We start from the raw sequence: 8,893 nt of genomic DNA, 5'->3' as shown, positions 1-8,893 counted from the left end.
AAAGAGTGGGTCAAACGGAAGAGATTGGTCACAGCAGAGCTCGCTTGTTTTTCTTAGCAAAACCTGCTGGGCTCTGCAGAAAGGGACGGCAGGGAATGGGGTGGAGGAAGAGCAAGACAAAGGCTAAAATGGGTGAAAATGAGCTGAAATTCCTGGTGTAGGACTCAGTGAAGGTGGAGAGACCAGCTAGTGCAACATCAGATGAAAAGAAAGGAGGGGTCTGCACTAGAAAAGCTCAGAATCACACTAAGATGTCCATCGGTAGTGTCCACAGCATGGGAAGGAGAGAGATGTGGCTGGAGAGCAGGGAGTGAAGAGATGCTAGAAGCTGTGAGCAGTGATGAATGGGCTGGACCACACCATGGGGAGCCCACGGCATGTGGATATTGATGGGCTGGAGGTCTGAGGAGAGCTGGTGCGATGGGAGCAGGGGGATCCAGGGTCACTGGTGAAGTTATAAGAAGGGACAAGGAAGCCTGTACCGGAGGCAAGGCCAGCAGACAGCTAAGAGGAGAGCCAGGAGTGATTCCCTCCGTGGCTGTGGGAGAAGGAAAGAAGAAGGAGGCAGGCAGCAGGGCCGCACTTTCTCTGGCACAGCCTCACAGTTGCCATCAGCACTGACCTCCCACTTTTATCCTGCTTTCTTCCTTCATTGTCTATAATTCTGAAATAAAATTAAGACATGAGTCCAAAGCTTCACCTATTTATTAGGTGCTCTAACCCAAGATTCACCCTTAAGTCTGGGACTCCCCTGATTCAGTGTTGATCTTTGCATTGATTCTTACATTTGACAATAGGCTAAGAAAAAAAAAAGTATGCAAAAAGAAAGTGCTGGTCAAAAGTCAATCTGGGACAAAAAGGCAAACAACTGGTGTTGCAAGTCTCTCCTGGTCCTAAATTTGCAGCCGTGTTGGAGAGGAGAGCTCTAGAAACACAATAGCCACTAGGTGCCACTCTAAGCATGGCCTTATATTTAGAAACAAGATTTTTAAAAAACAAAGTGAATAGTCAAGGTTTGCTGATTTGCAAACAGTCTTTTCAGTGTTCTCAGTTATAGTGTGTTTTCTTTGCACAGGCCGGTCTCACTTTAGAATTGCATTTTTCCTGGGCATACTTTCCGTTACCTGTTTCCATTAATGATCACCATGCTCACATACGACCTATAAAAATGTGCTTGTGTGTAAATGTGAGTGTCCCTTTGTGTTTTGCCTTTCCTGGGCTGTCCTTGTCAGGAGCAGCTAAAGTAGAAATTACCTCTGGAGTTCTCTCAGATGTCTTTCAAAAGCACTTCTCTCACCTCCATCGGGGAGACATTCACGTGCCACCTCGGGCAGAGAAGCGTATTGTAATAACAGCAATGTGCCCTGCTGCACAGCACCGTCAGCCATGTGCTCCTGTGCATACTGACCCCATTTCCTGCACGGCAGGGAAGGACCATGGCTTAATCTGCTTTCACTCTATGGCCCAACGCAGCTCTTCCCGTTGTCAAACTGGGAATGGCCCAGGCTCCTTTAGGTGCAGGAGCCTTTACGCCGTGAAAAGCATCTCAGCTGCAGAGAGGGCAGGAGGAGAGGTGGGACAGACAGCACACAGGCTCTGTGCCAAGCCCCCATCACGTCCCATTCACTCCCCAGTGACCCCAGCACTCTGCTGTGCCATAGGAAAGAAGCAGCCTCATCCCAGGGCTCAGGTGTGCCTCTCTCAAAAAAAAAACCACAACAAGAAAAAGCTGTTCCTCCACAAAAAGGGGACTGTTTTGAACCCCAGGGTCCTCATGCTACCAAGGCACCATCCATGTGCCCTCCCCAGGCCTCAGCACCCTCACCCACTGCAGAGGCCGGGGTGCTGAGCAGTCGCATCCGACGCTGCCGCAAGTAGGCCACGCACGGGCCGTTTGATTAACCTCCTTCCTCCCCATCTCACCCCAGCAGCCAGTGAAAATACAGCTGGTCGTGAAGGGGAAAGCCTTACCCCCACCCACACATGACTCAACCCAAAACCCTCTAAGCCTGCAGCAGCGGTCAGTGTGCTAATCTTCAGTGTGGCTCAGCTGGCTTGGCGCGTATATGGGTCATGGCTGTTGTAGGCCAAGCTTCCACTTAAAGCACCCGTGGGGAAACCAGGTTTTGCTTGCTGGTTGAAAAAGTGCTGCAGACTGGGGTCTGAAAATTAAGCAATGATTTCTCAGCCTAAATTAGCCACCTAATAGATGTCTAAAGGTCATCTATTTTAAGTTGAGATTAATCACATCACAGACGTGCAGGTCTCCACTGTGATTACCCACATATAGATAAATGAATGTAGATGTTGGAGAAAATGTTGTTTGGTTTTTTTTTTTAATCCAGCATAGTTTCAGAGGTGGACTATTTACTACCAAAAAGCCAAATGGAAACTGTTGCTACTCACTGACAACCCACATCACGTTTTAAAGCAGATTTTGAGAAGCAAAGAGGGTATCTGCCTGTTTGGTCAAGAACTGCTGGTCAACACTAAAGATTCAGGTGTTTTTTACACTCAGTGACAACTTCAGTTGAATGCAGTGGAGGTCTGTGGGATCTGGGTGGCAGTTTGAGCACTAATGAAATGTATCATCATTACTGGTGGTGTACCTCCAGTTTCTTATCATGTCAGAGTTAACATAAAAAGAACGTTTTTCTCCTCATCATGTTCCAGTTATTTCTCAAATGGAAAGCAACGTCTTAAAAATGAGACACTGAAAAAGTTTTCTCTTCTGTTTTTACCGGCACAATTGAATACTCTAAATCCAGTGCTTTTTCCCAAAGGGCATTAATAAAAACTGATAAATTCACAAATGGATGAGGAGAACTTGGAGCTGAGCACTTGTTGGGCAGACATGCCAAAAAAAAGAGAAAAAGGATCAGTTCTCATATGAGTACTCTCTCTTGAGGTGCTACAGACAGAGGCAATCCTTATCTCATTTGCAGTAGGGCTGGTTGTCTGTTTTACCCTCTAGAGATGTGCTACCAAGAAGTCCCAAACCTTCCCAAACCATTTGCAAATGCTTCTAAGTGGAGCAGCTATCTCTATTAAAGCAATGAAAACCAAGTCTTTTTCCCATGCACTCCTGGGATTCTCTCTGTTTTGGCCCATATTCAGGAAGGCAATTAAATATGTGCTAACTCTACACTCATGAATAGTCACATTGAAATTTAAGGAATTACACATGCCTAAGTGCTTTCTTGAATGAAGCCCAAAGTTTGTATCCCAAAGAGAGCTAGAAACACTGTGGCTGAAAGCCACACACCGCTCTGAGGGCCATGTCAGGGGAGCTACAACTCAGCAGAAGCTCCCAGGAGGGTGTGGGGAGTAAGGGAAGGGAGTCCAGATTTATGTGTGTTGCAAAAGAAAACTCACCATTTTCCATTCGTAGGCACTGCCCTGCCCCTCTGGGGCGAGTATATAGCATTTTTCTTTTGTTCCCTTCTTCCCCTATGCCAGACTTGGTAGAATGTAAATAATCCCTGATGCTCACATTTTGCAGAGTTCAGCTGTAGTATCTGTCCAGTCCCCAGCCTTGATGCTATGGAGTATGCATGAGGACGATACAAAGAGACCCAGGGAAGCTCTGCAAACCTCAGACACAGGAATTTGGCTGGAGTGTTACCTACCTCCACGGCCTCAGCAAAGGCTGGTAACTCTCTGCCCCGTTTTCCCCACCTAATGGTAATAACTGTCCAGGAGTATACTAACGAGCATTCTGAACATGGTAAAACTCCTTTAGGGTTATTTAATTGCTGTAGCCCATGCTTACATCAAGATTCGCAGTGTCCTCTCTTGTTAGTAGAGCTGCTGTCAAAATAGAGAACCCTTCCTAATCAGTTAACATGGGATACAGTAATTTACAGTATCCTCTGCCAAATGACCCCCACCATGAAGACTAAGTTGCAGACAATGTTAAGTGCCAATCTTACACGTGCCAATGCAGTCTAACAGCTTGTGTGTACCTGGTTTGGGCTGAATTACTCAATAATCTGAGGGGAATGGGTTTGGCTAGGTATCACATACATCTTAACTGTGTGACTAGGTGACTTCCAGTTGCTTCAGTTTTTGCTAGGCGCTCTGATACCTCCTGCTTTGTGCAAAGTACAGCAGATTGTCATTTAGCACAAAGCATCATTTTTTTCCCTGCTGAGTCACCTGTGGACACACTCTACCAGGAGCTGATGAATGATAATGTCACTGTGAAGGGACACTTGGGTGACAGCTGATAATCCACATATCATTGCTTTGGCAGCTGCTCAGGGAAGAGGCACTGAAATCAGTACACACCCTCCACAGGTGCCAGTGACTGGTTCACCTGCGTGCCACAAATTTCTTGTGTGGTCTCAGACAATGCACCCAGCCTCCCAGCACCTCATGAACCTTTCCTTTCCCCCATTCCTAATCCTTTTTACTCCTTCCATCTGCACTCTCTGCTACATCTTGTACTTGAGGAGAAGACCTAGTGCCATCAGGCCCTTGCATTTGGGTGAAGACCAGTCACTCTGCCCAGCAGAAGAGGTCATGTAGAGAAGTAAGAGACTTCAGACAAAACTTTTTCTGTAGCTCTGGCAATTGCTGCCCTTGATTTGCCAGTTTGATAACCGTGACTTTCACGTCAAGCTGAAAAGTTGCAGGAAAACATAGGAAACCATTTTAAGTCTTAAGATTGGTTTGAAACATCATGTGTTGCATTATCAATATTTTTTTCTGGTGGGTATATACCCTTTCAAAATGTAAAGGCTTTTGGTTTCTGTTATGCAGAAAAGTGTTTCATGTAGACACTTTTGGTTTCAGTTTAGCTAATGGGTGTGAAAAGAGCACTTTCTTCATTTGGACTCGTTCATTCACAGTTAAGAAATCAGTCGGGAGTGGAAGAAGCAGCAAAGCTCATTTCCTCTTCCAGCCTGTGACTCAAAACAGGTGGGCAAGGTCAAGACACACTCATTTTAGAAATATGAAGGACGTGGGTAAGATTTTCCAAACTGCAACTCAAGCAGGTAGTGTTCCCACTTCACACAACTGCCATTGATTGCCAGTGCGATGCGTCGGGAAACACCACAGAGCACTCATCTGTATCTTTAAGAACTTACATGTCTTTGAGTATCTAGCTCACAGTGACCAGAAACAGCCTGTCCGTTCATTAACTGCAGTTACTACTTCCCTTATTTAATACGTCCGTTAGATTTAAGTGCAAAACTTGTTTTGATGCCCCGTCTATTCAACCTTCTCCGCAAAACACTGAGCACATTTGAAGCAGTTGAGGTTATTCTTTTTAATAGCAAATGATGGTAAAAAATTGATTTTTGTATTTTAATTGACTTTCCACTTCCATCCATCAACTGCTTGACACAAATCACAGAAAAATGAGTTCTCACGTGATGAGTAAGAAGTGTTGTTACCATTTGCTGATATGACACTTGTGTGTCTATATGTACAGTATTGCTCGTGATCAGACAAGTTTGATGTTTCTCCTGCTCAATCCACTGGTCCTGTGTCCAGGATCAGAAAGGAGCCCCTGGTTACCTGCCACCCACTGCAGCAAGCAGATCTTCATCCCCTTTATGACCTGTCTCTCTAACACAGATCACCCACCTTTCAAAGTTGTTTTTCCAGGGCACTGACAAGAATAAAACTCATTTTCTGGACCCCTCTGCAAAAGCAGACCCCAAGTGGGGTTTCACTACCAAATCAGAAGCATCACTGTAAATGTTTTCTGGAGGCTTTGCTGAGCTATGATTTGTCCTTTGCTGAAGGTCTCAAGTTATTACCTTATCTGCAACCTAAAACTGGCTTCCGTGAGAAATATTTTCAGTCTGTTTGCTTGTCGAGGTCAGAAGATAGAGGTCTGACACAAACATCCTGTACATTTTACCAACCTACATTTTTATATATAGCAAGCACTTTTGCAAAATTGATTGATTACAGTTGGCTGACGAACGTTACTTCTGCCAGACAGTGAGATCACCTTGTTAGCGTGGAGACTGTTTTGGGGAGGCTGCTGTTTTAAGCTTGCTTGAGGTGTGCCCACAAGTCTGTTTTTTCTCATGTATCTTATGTGGTCAGGGTGGTGATGCTGGAGTTTTTCATTGCTGAGCAATTTCTTCTGGTTTATTAAATGAATTTAGTTTCAAATGGAGTACTGGGTTTTCATTTGTGGTGCTGCTTTTCCTGTTACTGTTGTTGTGGTTTACCGTCCACATCGGGGTGTTCCAAAACTGCGCTTCCAACTTCACTGAGCTTGTTTTGTGATTTGTGCTTTTACAGTTCTGAGCATTTCTTAATCTCGAGGTGCTGAGCGTGGGCCGGGACTCCTTCCAAGAGGAATTACAGTATATACAGCGCTGGGGCAGTGCTGGAGACTTGTGACTTCAGCCAGACACATTTCAAGTCCTTGTTGGGCAAGAAATTAGAGGATGTAGGGATCCATCCAGGCAGGGCTTACAATAGCAGTAAGGCCTTCTTTAATGTACAGATACTGTTAAGGAATTTTATTTCCAGATTGGCTTCTTCCCTATATCTAGCAGTGCATTTTAATGGCTAGAGCAACTTACGGGAGGAATTAAAAAAAAAAAGAGAAACAGCATACTCTTTTCCAGGCTCAAGCAATGATTTAGAGAATGATGTTGAGCAAGTTTTGGTACTGATTTTCCTATTTGTAAGACAGAGATATTAAGATTAATCACAGCGGGCTAGTCCCTCAAGGATGTCTTGAAGGTTAACTCCTATTAGAAAGTACTCTGAGCTAATCAAAGAAAAGGTGCTACCCACACGTACATAGTGGGAGGCCTGGCATTTCTCTACCCAGTTAATGTGACAACATTTGAGATCGTGACTCTAGTTTCCATACATGAGCAATAAGGGATTTTGGTTGGGGTGGTAGGAGTGACACAACATGAGGACACATCCTCGGGCTCTCAGGAAAGGGATAACTGAGGGCAGCATCCCCACAGCCCCTCAATGGCCAGCAGAGCAGGACCTCCCCTTTTTCACGTGCGTATTTACATCAGTGCACGTTTCCTTAAGCTCCAAACAGGGACAGTTTAAACAGCACGAGAAGCACAGAAAACAGAAAGATGCCCCTCTTTCATTTGTCACTGTTTGTCTGGGAGGGGCAATATATCCAACAAAGGCTGCTCAGTGGGTATTTGCAATCCTACTAAGGTCTGCTTGGGTATTGTTGCCTCAAGTCTGGGTCTGAGCCTGCCTCGGAGGTGCACAGCCACTTCTGTTGGGAGTCACTCAGCAAGGTGTAGCACTGTGGAGGCACCGCAGCTGTGGAGGAAGGGAGACGGAAAAGCTGCTGCAACCCAGCAACAAATGCCCTCAGCTATGCCCTCTGCTTTACCGTTACCTTGTGTCCCTCACATCGGTCATCTTTGCTCCCAGTCCTGTGTCATGCCAGTAACCCTATGACCACCCACAAGAGTCTTTGGTTCCCCTTCACCTCCACTCATCCCAAACTCCAGTTATTTCTTGCACCCCAGTCATATCCCAGCTGGTTTTCCAGCACCCTCCCACCACAAAAGGTGGCTAACTCCCAAGCTAACTTGTCATTTGGTTTTCATTAAGCTGGTACATTCCCTGTGCAATGTCTTTTGTGAGCGTCATTTTTATCACCATCATTATTTCCAGTATTCAAAAGCCTTTAAGGCTCTTTGTTTTAAGACAAAACATTTTTGCCATTTAACAATGGGGGGCAGAACCCTGCTCATTTTCTCAGTTGAGGTTTGGTGCACAATAAAGATTGGAAACCACCAGCCAAACAAGTTCTTAATCCTATGGTAATCCACAATAGGTTCCAGTGCTCAGTGGCCCTTATCATTAGAAGATGTTTCTGATGGCAAACATAAATCTTCCTTCCTGCAAGTTAAGCATGTTACTTGTTGTACTCTTGCCAGCAGATATAGACAGTCTCCATTGCAGCTATCTTTTATGTATATGAAGGCTGTTGCCTTGTCTTCTCTTTTCCAGACCAGACACAGTCTCATCTTTCAATTTTTCCCCCGAGTTCACATTTACTAGAGCTCTGATCACGCTTGTTGCTTTTCTCTGAGCTTTCTCCAGCACGTTAGTAGGGCAGCTAAATATATCACTGCTCTTCTTTGAGATTCAAATGAGCCTTTATGCTATAAATTATCCTGAGAGCTCCCATAGGCTTGGTTACCACTCTATTCACCTAAATCCTCTGCTAAACCATCACTTTCTAGAATAAAGCCCCCATTCCTGTAGGTAAGCTGCCTTTATTTATCCCTAGCTTCATGGTCTTTCATTTGGCTGTCGAAATGTATGCTGTTTAACTGACCTTCCTTTAACAAGTAATCCAGATCAATTTTTCTAGGTGACCTATCCTTAATGCTTCCTCACCAGTTTTTTTGTTATCTCCAGATCTTCCACCAGAGGCAGAAAGGAAACCCATGGGACCCTACAAGGAACATCCCCCAGGCTGACAAATTCTCATTTACAGGCAACATTTAATCTGTTCAGCATGGGCTCCTTTGACTCGGCACTTCTCATGTATTTTCACAGTGTCATGCGCAGTGCAGTCACATGTCTTACAAAACTCTAAATGTGTTGTGTCATCACATTTCCCCTTACCAAACCTGCGATGTGCTCTGGAAGCAACAGCAAATTTGCTGTCTGGAAGGAACCTCCAGCTGGCTTAGGGAGTGACAAAGAGTTCAAGAAGCTGAAGGTGGTGGGTTGCTTGGAAAAGAATGAAAAAAAGGCAGAGGCAGGAAATCTGCTAGATATAAAAGGAGTGTATCTGTACTCATTTCATAAAGATATGAATTAAGGACTGGAACTGACTATTACTCTAAACTGATTGCATCTGGTAAGCATTAACTGAGTACACATTTCTGAACTCTTTGCTGGTTTTTTGATCCCACTG

Source organism: Mesitornis unicolor, unplaced genomic scaffold, assembly GCF_000695765.1.
Source record: "Mesitornis unicolor isolate BGI_N332 unplaced genomic scaffold, ASM69576v1 scaffold26242, whole genome shotgun sequence".
NCBI classification, from domain to species: domain Eukaryota; kingdom Metazoa; phylum Chordata; class Aves; order Mesitornithiformes; family Mesitornithidae; genus Mesitornis; species Mesitornis unicolor.
This window is presented reverse-complemented; position numbering follows the sequence as displayed.